Raw genomic sequence first — 14,887 nt, 5'->3', positions numbered from 1 at the left:
GCTTCAGTTTGGGAAGATGAAAAGGTTCTGGAGATGGATGGTGGTGATGGTTGCACAACAATGTAAATGTACTTAATGCCACTGAACCATACACTTAAAAATGGTTATAATGGGCCGGGCGCGGTGGCTCAAGCATGTAATCCCAGCACTTTGGGAGGCCGAGGCGGGTGGATCATGAGGTCAAGAGATCGAGACCATCCTGGTCAACATGGTGAAACCCCATCTCTACTAAAAATACAAAAAATTAGCTGGGCATGGTGGCGTGTGCCTGTAATCCCAGCTACTTGGGAGGCTGAGGCAGGAGAATTGCCTGAACCCAGGAGGCGGAGGTTGCAGTGAGCCAAGATCGCGCCATTGCACTCCGGCCTGGATAACAAGAGCGAAACTCCTTCTCAAAAAAAAAAAAAAAAAAAAAAAAAAAAAGGCCGGGCGCGGTGGCTCAAGCCTGTAATCCCAACACTTTGGGAGGCCGAGGCGGGTGGATCACGAGGTCGAGAGATCGAGACCATCTTGGTCAACATGGTGAAACCCCGTCTCTACTAAAAATACAAAAAACTAGCTGGGCGTGGTGGTGTGTGCCTGTAATCCCAGCTACTCAGGAGGCTGAGGCAGGAGAATTGCCTGAACCCAGGAGGCGGAGGTTGCGGTGAGCCGAGATCGCGCCATTGCACTCCAGCCTGGGCAACAAGAGCGAAACTCCGTCTCAAAAAAAAAAAAAAAAAAAAATGGTTATAATGGTACATTCATGTTACGTATATTTTACTACAGTAACAAAAGTTTTTCAATGAGACTAAACTTTAATATTTAAAGATGCATACTTAGATCATAAAAAATTGTAATAACAAGTGTGCAATAAAAGTCAGAATGTATGGTCAATTTTATAGGGAACAGTGGGGTTGTGATTCATTAAGAGGCATGTGAGGTGCTTGGAAATGTTCTATTTTTTATTACCAGAGGGTTTACACAATTGTACTATTTATAATTCATAAATTTGTACATTTATATTTTATTTTGTTCACTTTATGTATGCTATATTTCACAATAAAGATGATTCAAAATAAATATCATTAATGCTAAAACTCATAATATGGCAAAAGAGGGTATATACATGATCTCAAAGTATATCCCTAAAATATACTGAATTTTTTTTTTTTTTTTTTTTTTTTTGAGACGGAGTTTCGCTCTTGTTACCCAGGCTGGAGTGCAATGGCGCGATCTCGGCTCACCGCAACCTCCGCCTCCTGGGTTCAGGCAATTCTCCTGCCTCAGTCTCCTGAGTAGCTGGGATTACAGGCACGCACCACCATGCCCAGCTAATTTTTTGTATTTTTAGTAGAGACGGGGTTTCACCATGTTGACCAGGATGGTCTCGATCTCTTGACCTCGTGATCCACCTGCCTCAGCCTCCCAAAGTGCTGGGATTACAGGCTTGAGCCACCGCGCCCGGCCTTTTTTTTTTTTTAAAAGATGGGGTTCTACTATGATGGCCAGACTGGTCTTGAACTCCTGACCGCAGGTGATCCACCCACCTTGGCCTCCCAAAGTGCTAGGATTATAGGCATGAGCCACCGCGCCCGGCCTAAAATATACTGAATTATTACAAAGAGAAAAGTAGTAAATTTGCTGTGGAAGAAACCTCGTATTCAACAACTCAACCAAGTGATCCCAGGTAATATACCAGTAAGGGAACAAAAGCCATCCATGTCACTTGATATGATGCACTGAAGATATATCACACTTTAACTGTATTCCTGCCAAAAATGTATAACCTGAATCTGATCATGAGAAAATATCAGATAAACCCACATTAATGGGTGCTCTACAAATAAACAACCCATATTCTCCAAAGAGAGAGAGAGAAAGAAGGAAAGAAGTGTTGCCAAGGTCAAGAATGACAATGAAAATATCAAGAAATGGCTGGGCACAGTGGTTTACGCCTGTAATCCCAGTATTTTGGGAGGCTGAGGCGGGCGGATCACCTGAGGTGGGGAGTTCAAGACCAGCCTGACCAACATAGAGAAACCACATCTCTACTAAAAATACAAAATTAGCCGGGCGTGGTGGTGCATGCCTGTAATCCCAGCTACTCAGGAGGCTAAGGCAGGAGAATCACTTGAACCCTGGAGGCAAAGGTTGAGATGGGCTGAGATCGGGCCATTGTACTCCAGCCTGGGCAATAAGAGTAAAACTCCATCACAAAAAAAAAAAAAAAAAAAAAAAAAAAAAGAAAGAAAAAGAAAAAAAAAGAATCAAGAAATGTTCTAGATTTGAGAAGACTACAAAGACAAAACCATTAAATGCAACAGGGCAACAGATGATCCAGAACTGAATCCTAGACAAGAACTTGGTTTTCCTTCTTCTATAAATAATTCTGATGAGAGCACTGTTGATATCTGAATAAGGTCTGTAGATTAGTAAATGAATCAATCTTATTTTTCTGACCTTGATGATTATACTGTGGTCATTAAATAAAGAAGAGAGAAAGTGGTACCAAATAATCCAAGATTGGAGCTGGGCAGCTTAGCACTAAGCAAAACTAAAGAAAAGTTAACCTGCACCTAACATAGGAACAGCATGAGGACAAGAGAAGGAATATACATAGAGACTGTGGAAACTGCCAGAAATCAGAGCCAGGATGGTGAAGGGTGAGAAAAGTTCATTTTGCAAATTGGAAAAAAAAAAAAGTTACTCCTAAACTCTTATGTCTCAAAGGGAAGAAGGGAGTTTTTAGGTTGTGGGGCTGAGAAATCTAAAAAGAATGTAAGAGAAGACTTCAGTGGACAAAGACACCACTGTGTGCTAGTAGGCTAGTAGCTAAGCTGTGAAATTGTTGCTCATCTTCTGAAGTTGCATGAGTGTACATAAAGTAATGTTTATGTACAAAGAAGGAAACAACAGACTCCAGGGCCTCCTTGAGGGTGGAAGGAAGGAGAAGGGTAAGAATAAAAAACTATCAGTTACTATGCTTGTTACCTGGGTGGCAAAATAATCTGTACACCAAACCCTGTGATAATGCAACTTACCTATTTAACAAACCTGCACTATCTAAAATAAAAGTTAAAAATAATAATAATAATAATAAAGTAGAAGTAACATCGCATGAAAACAGTGCCTACTCTTGGATCCTACTTCCTGCATCATTTTTGCCTCTTCATATTCTAATCTGAGTCAGCTGACCTGTATCCCTTCTATCTTCAGTATGGTTGGGTACAGGCTAATCTGGGCTGTACAGAGCTAGTGGTCTAACTAGCGGCAAGAATAACAGTAACACATCTTGGCTCTACGTACATATAAATACATCACACAGAGTCTCAAGAATCCAAAGTCAGAGCAAGTCAGAAAACCCATAAAATGGACCAAAAGTTTCTTCACAAACTCAGGTTCATTTATTAATTTCAATTCACTTAAATTCGAGGCACTATTTTGGCTCCATGGTGGTGGTGGAGAGCTGCAAAGGATAAATAACATCTAGTTTCTAGCTTCAAGGAATTTACAATCTAGGAATGAGATAAGACATATAAACAATGATAGTACAAGATACAATAAAAGATCTGTAGGAATTGTGAGACAGAAATAGAAATAATTTTATTCACGTGTTTATAATGAATACTTCTTGAGTACTTATGTTATAAGTTCTATTTACTCACTCCTTTCTTGATGTTATCCAGTCTCATTGCTATAAATACAATATATACACCAATGACTCCTAACTATATCTTCAACCCACACCTCTCTCAGATTCCAAAATTTATATCTCTAACTGCCTATTCAATATCTCCATTTTGATGTCCAACTAACATCTCAAACTCAACATGCTTAAAATTGAACTCATCTCTTCTACCAAACCTGCTCCACCTACAGCCTTCCCCATCTCAGTTGATGGCAACTTCACCCTTGTGGTTGCTTATAAGGAAAAGCTTGAAGATATTATCTTTTTTTTTGAGACAGAGTTTCGGTTTTGTTGCCCAGGATGGATTGCAATGGCATGATCTCAACTCACTAGAACCTCCACCTCCCAGGTTCAAGTGATTCTCCTAACTCAGCCTCCCGAGTAGCTGGGATTACAGGCGCCCACCACCATGCCCAGCTAAATTTTTTGTATTTTTATTAGAGATGGGGTTTCACCATGTTGGCCAGGCTGGTCTCAAACTCCTAATCTCAAGTGATCTGCCCGCCTTGGCCTCCCAAAGTGCTGGAATTACAAGCATGAGCCACTGTGCATGGCCAGATATTGTTTTTATTAATAGAAAAAAAATTTTAAACCTATATACTTATATAATCCACCATCAACAATTATCAATAAATGCTCAATTTTTTTTTTCAAAAAATGCTCAATCTTATTTCATCTGTATCTCCACCCACTTCCCCCACACTGATTTCTAAACAAATTCCAAACATCATTTAATTTTATCCATAAATACTTCTGTGTCTAAAATATAGAGAATATTTTAGGCCAGGCTTTGTAGCTCATACCTGTAATCCCAACATTTTCGGAGGCCGAGGTGAGTGAATCATCTGAGGTCAGAAATTTGAGACCACCCTGGCTAACATGGTGAAACCTGTCTCTGCTAAAAATACAAAAATTTGTTGGGCATGGTGGTGGGCACCTGTAGTTCCAGCTAGTCTTGAGGCTAAGGCAGGAGAATTGCTTGAACTGGGAGGTAGAAATTGCAGTGAGCCAAGATCGTGCCACTGCACTCCAGCCTGGGTGACAGAGTGAAACTTCATCTCAAAGAAATAAAATAAAATAAAGAGAATATTTTAAACATAAGAACATCATTAGCACACCCAAAGAAAATGAACAGGCCAGGCATGGTGGCTCACATCCCAGAACTTTGGGAGGCCAACACAGGAGGATCACTTGAGCTCAGAAGGTCAAGTCTGCAATGAGCAGTGATCAAGCCACTGTACACCAGCCTAGGTGACAGAATGAGATCCTGCCTAAAAAACATATATACATAAACTTAAATCACTGTATTTTAAAGCCTTTTAAAAAATAATTCTACCAATTCAATAGTAAGGCTTGTTTCTTTCATTTTTTTATTTTTAATTTTTAGTGACTGATTTTTTTATTGAGGTAAAATTTAAATACAGTGAAATGAACAGCTCTTGTGTAATTTCTTTTATTTAAGAGACAGGGTCATGCTCTGTGGCCCAGGCTAGAGTGGAATGGCTCTATCACAACTCACCACAGCCTGGAACTCCTGGGCTCAGCTCCTGGGCTGGAGCGATCCTCCCATCTCAGTCTCCCCAGGGGCTGGGACTACATGCATGCACCACCACGCCTGGCTAACTTTTCTTTCTTTTGTAGAGACAGGGTTTCACTATGTTGCCCAGGCAGGTCTTGAACTTCTGGGCTCAAGCAATCCTCCCACCTCAGCCTCCCAAAATGCTGGGATCACAGGTATAAGCCACCATGCTTGGTAATTTGATGAGCTTTGATAAATGTATACAGCCATGAAAGCTATGTAACAAACAATACATAAAACATTTTCATCACTCCAGAGAGTTATTCATGGTCCCTTCTAGTCAATCCCCATTCCATAAGGCAGTCATGCTTCTGTAAGGCAGTAACTTCTATGACCATAGATTAATATGGCCTATAATACTTTTTTTTTTTTTTTTTTTTTTGAGATGGAGTCTCGCACTGTCACCCAGTCTGGGTGCAATTGTGTGATCTCGGCTCAGTGCAACCTCAGCTTCCCAGGTTCATGCAATTCTCCGGCCTCAGCCTTCTAAGTAGCTGGGATTACAGGCACACACCACCACACCTGGGTATTTTTTTGTATTTTTACCCGCCTTGGCATCCCAAAGTGCTGGGATTACAGGTGTGAGCCACTGTACCTGGCCAGTAATACTATTTGATATAAATGGAATTACCAAGTATGTGGTCTTTTGTGTCCAGTTTCTTTTTGTTTGTTTTGTTTTTGTTTTTGTTTTTGTTTTTGAGACGGAGTTTCGCTCTTGTTACCAAGGCTGGAGTGCAATGGCGCGATCTCGGCTCACCGCAACCTCCGCCTCCTGGGTTCAGGCAATTCTCCTGCCTCAGCCTCCTGAGTAGCTGGGATTACAGGCACGCGCCACCACGCCCAGCTAATTTTTTGCATTTTTAGCAGAGACAGGGTTTCACCATGTTGACCAGGACGGTCTCCATCTCTTGACCTCGTGATCCACCCGCCTCGGCCTCCCAAAGTGCTGGGATTATAGGCTTGAGCCACCGCGCCCAGCCAAAATTGGCCCGTTTTAAGTGTAGGTTTTGATGAGTTCAACAAATGCGTGTGTGTGTGTATGTGTGTGTATGTGCGCTATGACCCCAATCAAATACAGAACATTTTAAACACCCCAAAGTTCTCTTGTGCCTTTTGCAATCAATTCCCAACCCGAGGCAATCATTTATTTGCTTTCTGTCATTGTAGATTAGTTCTGCCCACTCTAGAATTCCAGATAAAGTTCTTCATGCAGTATGTACTGTGGCAACCATGAAAATGCACCACTGGGCCGGGTACAGTGGCTCACGTTTCTAATCCTAACACTTTGGGAGCCCAAGGCAGGCTGACCACAAGATCAGGAGATTGAGAGCATCCTGGCTAACACGGTGAAACCCTGTCTTTACTAAAAATACAAAAATACTAAATACTAAAATACAAAAAATTAGCCGGGCGTGGTGGCAGCTACCTGTAATTCCAGCTACTCGGGAGGCTGAGGCAGAACTGCTTGAACCTGGGAGGTGGAGGTTGCAATAAGCCGAGATCACACCATTGCACTCCAGCCTGGGCAACAAGGGCGAAACTCCATTTCAATAAAAAAGAAACAAGATGCACCACTGATACCTACTTTGTGAGAGCATAATTAACTGATGGCTCTACCTGCTGCCCTTCTGGATCCACCATCACATTTGCATCAAAGCCGTATTTCCCACAGGCTGGTTCTAGCCATTGCTTAAGCACAGCTTGAATACAAAGGTAGGCCCATTCCTATTAAGATGCAAGATCAGCCGGGCGCGGTGGCTCAAGCCTGTAATCCCAGCACTTTGGGAGGCTGAGGCGGGTGGATCACGAGGTCGAGAGATCGAGACCATCCTGGTCAACATGGTGAAACCCCGTCTCTACTAAAAATACAAAAAACTAGCTGGGCATGGTGGCGCATGCCTGTAATCCCAGCTACTCAGGAGGCTGAGGCAGGAGAATTGCTTGAGCCCAGGAGGCGGAGGTTGCAGTGAGCTGAGATCGCGCCATTGCACTCCAGCCTGGGTAACGAGAGCGAAACTCCGTCTCAAAAAAAAAAAAAAAAAAAAAAGATGCAAGATCTTCAACAGGTGCCTCTGGTTTAAGGACTCTTCCTAGACCTAGCCAAAACTTTCTTAGATAAGTTTCTTAAATAAGTAGGATAAGATTCCTTTCCAGTCCTCCTTCCTTCCCTTTCTGCTTCCACTTACAGCTTAGTCTGAAGTCTCACCTTGCCTTCTCCTGATTCTTCTTTGTAGTGTTTTGAAATATAGTCAGTCTTCCCTATACGTGGATTCTGCATCTGTGGATTCAACCAGCCAGGAATTGAAAATATTCAGGAAAAAAAAAAGATGCTTGCATCTGTATTGAACATTCACAGACTTTTTTTTTCTTGTCATTATTTCCCAAACAATGCAATATAACTAATTACATAGCATTTACACTGTGTAAGGTATTACAGGTAATCAAGAGACAATTTAATATATACAATTTAAAGCCTGTAATCCCATCACTTTGGGAGACCAAGATGGGAGGACTGCTTGAGGCCAGGCGTTTGAGACCAGCCTATGCAAAATAGCAGGACTCGCATCTTTACAAATCAATCAATAAACTAAAACAACAATTTTTTGAGACAGAGTCTTGCCGTGTTGCCCAAACTGTAGTGCAGTGGCATGGTCATGGCTCACTGCAACCTCATGTGATCCTTTTGCCTCAAGTGATCCTCCTGCCTTGGCCTCCCACAGTGCTGGGATTATAGGTGTGACCCACTGTGCCTGGCCATAAATATTATTGAATTCATTCATTCATTCATTCATTCCAGACATTGTGCTAAGCATATTTAAAAGGTTGTTCCACTTAATTCTCAAAATAATCCCTATAAGGTGAGGTGCTATTATTTTAATTTTAAGGCAGAAACTGAAGCACAGAGAAGATAAGTAACTTGCTAAAATTCACATAATTGGTAAGTGAGAATGTCAGTTTTGCAGAAGCAGCTGTGTTTGGTTTTGGTAATATCCCTTAAATCCTTTGTGGAATGAGATGCTTTATTCTACAAATAAGGTAAAGGTAAATAAATAAATTCTTAGATAAGAATTAAGGAAAACAGAGTATTCAAGGAGAAATGAACAGCCTGAACAGAAAATACAAGAATGAGAGAAAGGCAAGGGGTTCAGAATGAGAGAATGAAAGGGTTAATACAGGATATTTGCAGCAGGGCATGGAGGCTCATGCCTGTAATCCCAGTAATTTGGGAGACCAAGGTGGGCAGATCACTTGAGGCCAAGAGTTCAAGACCAGCCCGGCCAAATGGTGAAACCCCGTATCTACCAAAAATATAAAAAATTAGCCAGGTATGATGATGTACACCTGTAATCCCAGCTACTTGGGAGGCTGAGGGAGGAGAATGGCTTGAACCCAGGAGGCAGAGGTTGCAGTGAACCAAGATCGTACCACTGCAATCCAACCTAGGCAACAAGGCGAGACTCGGTCTCAAAAAAAAAAAAAAAAGGATATTTCCAGGAGGTAGAGTTAGGGCATATTATGAAGGATCTTTGAGAAGGAACCAATGAGAAGAAAGAGACAAAGTATTTATGATTTTGTGATATTGTAAAGGGAATAATATTTCTTCAATGCAAACATTCATTGAAAGAAAATAACTCCATTCTATTAATACTTTGAGGAAAAAATTGCAAAATATCATTCACAGACAGGCCTGAAAGCTAAGTTATATAGTTAGGTTTGAATCCTCTTTACCACCATCATCTCTACCACCACAAAGAAAATCCTTAGAGATCCCTGCAATAAGAGGTAGCTTTGCTCAGATTAAAGGAAGAGATGGTAACAGAGGTCAGAGACAAACACTACCTTCCATCTCACAAGCTAATGGAATGGACAAGGGAAGATGATACTAATAAATACTTTTTTTGCTTTTGGGAATCACTTTCTTAAATAAAAGAATGTGGGAAGTGAGGGAAGAAAAAGGGAAACTTTCTTCATCATCTTTTGCAATGCTCTGCAGGGGGAAGGTAAACCCAGTGCCATTGCTCTACCGATTTACTTAACGGGAACAAATAATAATTAGAAAAATATTTATTGTTGGCCTCCTCTGTGGTCCAGAATAGCAATAAATTCAGATTTCTTCCCCATCTGAAGCTTTTTAGATATTATTTTACTCAGTGCCTTTTTAAAGGTTATTTTACTCCATGCCTTTGCAGACATACCAGCTGTTCACGCTGAGGTGACCCTATGGCTGCTGGTATGCTTTATGATCATAGTATTTCCCCCAAAAGCCAAGGATAAGCCTCTGACACAGCATTTCTGTAATCCAACACGCCTCTCTCTGTGTAAGAATGCTTTATAGGCAGAACTGAGTACAGGGTGGGAATCTGAGCTTTATGCAGCTCCCTTTGGATTTTTTGGTGGATAAAACCATTCAATCCAGCAGAGCAGGCTGGAGTTCTGCCAAATAAGTTCAGACTCCCAGAAAAACTAATGACATTCATCAGGCTAGAAGAGAAGGGCCAGCATTTTTTCTTTATAAATTGCCAGAGCTGTCTTAAATCTTATGGAGACTTTAAGCACTGAAAGAATTACGATGCTCTTCTCCCCCATGAACACATAATTTAAGATGAATGTGGCCAGGCACAGTGGCTCATGCCTGTAATCCCAGCACTCTGGGAGGCTGAGGCCGGCAAATCACAAGGTCAAGAGATCGAGACCATCCTGGCCAACATGGTGAAACCCTGTCTCCACTAAAAATAGAAAAATTAGCTGGGCATGGTGGCACGTGCCTGTAGTCCCAGCTACTCGGGAGGCTGAGTCAGAATTATTTGAATCCAGGAGAAGGAGTTTGCAGTGAGCCAAGATCATACCATTCCACTCCAGCCTGGTGACAGAGCAAGACTCCAGCTCAAAAAAAAAAAAAAAAAAGTGTAACTGATGACAAGTAAAGCTCTGATTTTTCATGAGGACAACTTTAATAATTTATTTTAAATGCCAAATATAAAATTATTTCCAGAAAAACTTAAGAGATGCCCTTCCCACTTTGTTAAGAATGTGGTTAATTTACCGATTGGATAATTTATCACTATGCATTATGAAGGCATGGGGTTGATAATTCCCTAACTGATTTAAGCTTAGCCAATATTTTTCATACCATTTGCGATTGATACTATCTTTTGCCTTGTGCCCACTCCAGTGCCCACCCAAGGAAAGAGCCTGTAATAGTGCCTTCCTCTTGCACCTCTTCTAAACTCCTCTTTCAGTGGTGGATCCTTAGAGACAACTTCAACAATTCAAGCGTCCTTCATAACAAACAGTTTAAAAGCATTGGTATGCCACTATATCTGCCAATTTTGCTTGGCAGGACTGTGGAAAAAGCTACAGAATTGGACAGCTCCAGAAAGATTATACTTGGTCATTCCAGGAGGTCAACAGTTAAATGAAACACAACAGGAGGCTCCACAGCCACCACACACTACTACCTATATCTGACAATCATGTATATCACAGGTCCCTAATAATCCCCTTGAGGCAGGAGAATAGGGTCTGGAGATAGGGAGCCTTCACTTCAGCCTCTGACTGGTGGTAGCCAAGTCTTCATTTGCATAGGGTGAAACTTCTCTTCAGCCTCTGATTGGTCACAGGCTAAGCCACCACTTCACCCTCTAATTGGTCACAGAGGCCAAGTCTTCATTTAGGTAGGATGTAATTAATAAGAAACCTCCAAAGGGTACTTAAACCCAAGAAGATTTTGCAACCAGTTCTCCTGAGCAGCTTACTAGAGCCCACTCCCACTCTGTGGAGTGTACTTTTACTTCAGTAAATCTATGCTTTCATCTTCCATTGCTTTGTTTGTGCATTTTGTCCAACTCTTCTTTTTTTTTTGAGACGGAGTCTTACTCTGTCACCCAGGCTAGAGTGCAGTGGTGTAATCTCCACTCACTGCAACCTCTGCCTCCTGGGTTCAAGCAATTCTCCTGCCTCAGCTTCCCAAGTAGCTGGGATTACAGGTGCCCACCAGCACACCTGGCTAATTTTTATATTTTTAGTAGAGATGGGTTTTCATCAAGTTGGCTAGGCTGGTCTTGAACTCCTGACCTCAGGTGATCCACCCACCTCAGCCTCTCAAAGTGCTAGAGATTGCAGGTGTGAGCCACCATGCCTGGCTAGTTCAATTCTTTGTTCAACATGACAAGAACCTGGACAACTCATAGTCAAGACCTCGACTGGTAATATTCTTGGAAGGGCCTTTGAATAGCATCCTTTAACTACTAGGCCTCTGCCATAACACACTTCCTAAATTCAAAACAGGTTTTTAAATACTTTGTAATTCACATGTGCATTTAATTTTTTTTTTTCAGTTTTCTGTCTTCTACATATGCATCAGAGCATTTTCTGTCTTTGCTTATAAAATTCTGGGACACAGATGCTAATGCTCCACAGTTTTCTTTTTTCTCTCTTTTTTTTCTTTTTGAGATAGAGTCTTGCTCTGTTGCCCAGGCTAGAGTGCAGTGGTGAGATCTCAGCTTACTGTAACCTCTGCCTCCTGGGCTCAATTGATTCTCCCATCTCAGCTTCATGAGTAACTGGAACTACAAGCATGCACTATCACACCCAGGTAATTTTTGTATTTTTTGTAGAGATGGGGTTTCATTATGTACCCCAGGCTGGTCTCAAACTTCTGGGCTCAAGCGGTCTGCCCATCTTAGTCTCCCAAAGATCTGGGATTACAGATGTGAATCACCATTCCTGGCCACAGTTTTCTTTACAGAGCACTTTGGACAATGCTCTGTGCAATTTAACACTCAAAAATATTTTCTGGGCTAAGTACAGTGGCTCACACTTGTAATCCCGGTCCTTTGGGAGGGATGGGCAGGAAGATTGCTTGAGGCCAGGAATTTGAGATCCACTTGTGCAACACACAAAGACCCTGTCTCTACAAAAAATTTTTACAAACTAGTCCAGTATAACAGTGTGCATCTGTAGACCTAGCTACATCAGAGCCTGAGGAACAAGGATCACTTGAGCCCAGGAGTTTGAGGTTAAAAGTGGGCTACAGGCCGGGCGCAGTGGCTCAGGCCTATAATCCCAGCACTTTGGGAGGCCGAGGCGGGTGGATCACGAGGTCAAGAGATCGAGACCATCCTGGTCAACATGGTGAAACCCCGTCTCTACTAAAAATACAAAAAAAAATTAGCTGGGCATGGTGGCGCGTGCCTGTAATCCCAGCTACTCAGAAGGCTGAGGCAGGAGAATTGCCTGAACCCAGGAGGTGGAGGTTGCGGTGAGCCGAGATCGCGCCATTGCACTCCAGCCCGGGTAACAAGAGCGAAACTCCGTCTCAAAAAAAAAAAGTGGGCTACAATCATGCCACTGACCAGCGTTGGTGACACAGCAAGAACCCCGCCCCCTGTATATATATATATATATATATATATATATATATATATATACACACATATATATATACATATATATACATAAATATATATATACATAAATATATATATATATATACACATAAATATATATATATAATCATCACCCAGTGGAATGGCTGGAATACTGTTAACCAAGGAAAGAGGAGGGTAATTAACAGACACCTATAGCCAATCTTTCTGTGACATTGTCAGCCTTTGGCAATGAGCCTCCAAAATACTCTTTCAGCACACATAACAATTTTATTACTATCATAATCTACATATGCACTGTAATTAATAAAACCCAATTTTAGCAAGACCTGAGATCACAAGGCTGAATTTCTGCCCCTACCATCTAATCAGTGCGTGGATTCTTCCCTATACTATTCAGATCTATTGTTTAGTCCCTTTGTCATACTTGATGAAAGCAGAGTCTCTGGTTAACTACTGCTGACCTTTATACCGAGACCCTGTGGTAGTTAGAGGCCTCATCTCTACAGTTGCTATGGAAACTGTCCCTTTCTCCCCACAACCTATTCTGGCTCTCTGTCTCTACATAGTACTCTTTTTCTGATTGCAGAAGAGGAGGCCTGCACATCTCTCCAAGCTCTTTTCCAGATTCAGATCCACAAATAGTGGGGAGGGGGAGCAGGGGTGCAGCAAAACACCGTCTCATGTGTCATGCAGGGTGAGACACCCCCACCATCTGATGTTTTGCCAGTACTCTTATTTCCCCTTTTCTGCTGCAAAAAGGATTTTCAGGGCCATGTCCAGATTGGCTGCAGAATGGACTAGCTGTTTTTCTGTAACACATGCTCCATGATAGGGACCAGGATTGCTGTGACCTTTTGTTTTGTTTTGAGACGGAGTCTCACTCTGTTGCCCAGGCTGGAGTGCAGCGGTGCAATCTTGGCTCACTGCAACCTCCGCCTCCCGGGATCAAGTGATTCTCCTGCCTCAGCCTCCCAAGTAGCTGGGATTATAGGTGCCCCCCACCCCCCGCCACCCAGCTAATTTTTGTATTTTTAATAGAGGTGGGGTTTCCTCACGCTGAGCATGCTGGTCTCCAACTCCTGACCTCAAGTGAACCACCCACCTCGGCATCCCAAAGTGCTGGGATTACAGGCCTGAGCCACTGCCGCCCCCGGCTGCTGTGAAGTATTTAACATGCAGACACTGCCCAATCAGAATGTGGCTCACAGGCAGCCTTGCTGAATCTGGTACTGTGCTCCTTTCTTTACTGTACAATCTCCAAAGTGAAGGCAAATGGGACAAAGACACAAGTGGTGCTGGAGCCCTAGGGTGAAACATAGGCGGTTCCATACATACATGTACAGAATGATTCGGTATCCTAGATTTAAAAAAGCCTTTGGAGTGTGGAGAAGCTGGAGACACAGAGGAATGGGGGAGGCTAGACTTACAGCACATTTTTACAAAGATGTTCTAGTCAGTCATAAAACAGTGCAAGGCCTCCCCAGTCCTTTCCCAACCTCTTCTTTGGTGCAAACATTGCCCCCTCTGTTTTAAGAACTCCCCCGGGAAAGTAATACAACAGTCTCCTAAGGGAGACCCATCTCACTTTGTCATATCACTTGCAGATGGGAAGGTCTTTCCTAGGTTTTACTCAAATCCCCCTTGCTGCAGTCTGAGCTCATTGCACTCAAGTCCTGCACTCAGCAGAGATGGAGAGTAGCCAGCCAACTGCTATCTTCAGAATAACAACTCACCAGGGACTCAAGGCCGGAAGGTCATTCTGTCCCCTCCAATACTGCGCAGACTTCCAGAGCACTCCCAGGGCCTGAGGCAAGGACAGGGAAACCAAGGATAGAGACCTCGGGCAGGACCCAGGCAGGCAGTGACAAGCAAAAAACAAAAACGCCAAACAACGATAATGCAAACACGCAGACACAGATGGAAGCAATGATACAAACTCGGAGAGGGACAAGATGGCTCCCCTCAGTTCGGGTGAGGTTGCAGAATTGCCAGACAGTACTTATCAGGGATACATCTTAACTAGAAGCTTCTTCAGGCGCCGAGGCAACCGACCAGCCCCTCCAATGGGTCCCCCAGAGACCCCACCCCCGCTCAAGTCTGAGTGGAAGCTCCCGCTAGCACGGAGAGGGGGGGTTGTGGGGGGGGAAGGGGGACGCCACCACCCTCAGGCCCAGCGAGACCGCAAAGCGGACGCTTCTGGCTCTGGCCCCGGCCCGCCCCTGCGGCGCCTGTGCCCCGCCCCCTGAC

At 43.0% G+C, this 14,887-nt stretch overlaps 1 protein-coding gene across 9 annotated transcripts in view; it reads right to left on the bottom strand.

The window, feature by feature from the left end:
- Window positions 1-14,805, bottom strand: part of TP53BP1 (tumor protein p53 binding protein 1) — a 124,199-nt gene extending 109,394 nt beyond the window's left edge. For 8 of the 9 annotated variants that reach the window (XM_074393754.1, XM_010339553.2, XM_074393753.1 and 5 more), the window contains exon 1: window positions 14,374-14,805. The gene's annotated coding sequence lies outside the window, so the exon portion shown is untranslated. The remainder of the gene's footprint in view (window positions 1-14,373) is intronic. The other variant, XM_074393750.1, reaches the window with a different exon arrangement.
- Window positions 14,806-14,887: the final 82 nt, after the last annotated feature.

This window comes from Saimiri boliviensis, chromosome 2 (assembly GCF_048565385.1).
Source record: "Saimiri boliviensis isolate mSaiBol1 chromosome 2, mSaiBol1.pri, whole genome shotgun sequence".
Lineage (NCBI taxonomy): Eukaryota > Metazoa > Chordata > Mammalia > Primates > Cebidae > Saimiri > Saimiri boliviensis.
Note: the sequence above shows the minus strand (reverse complement) of the source record. Positions and strands in the feature narration are given on the sequence as shown.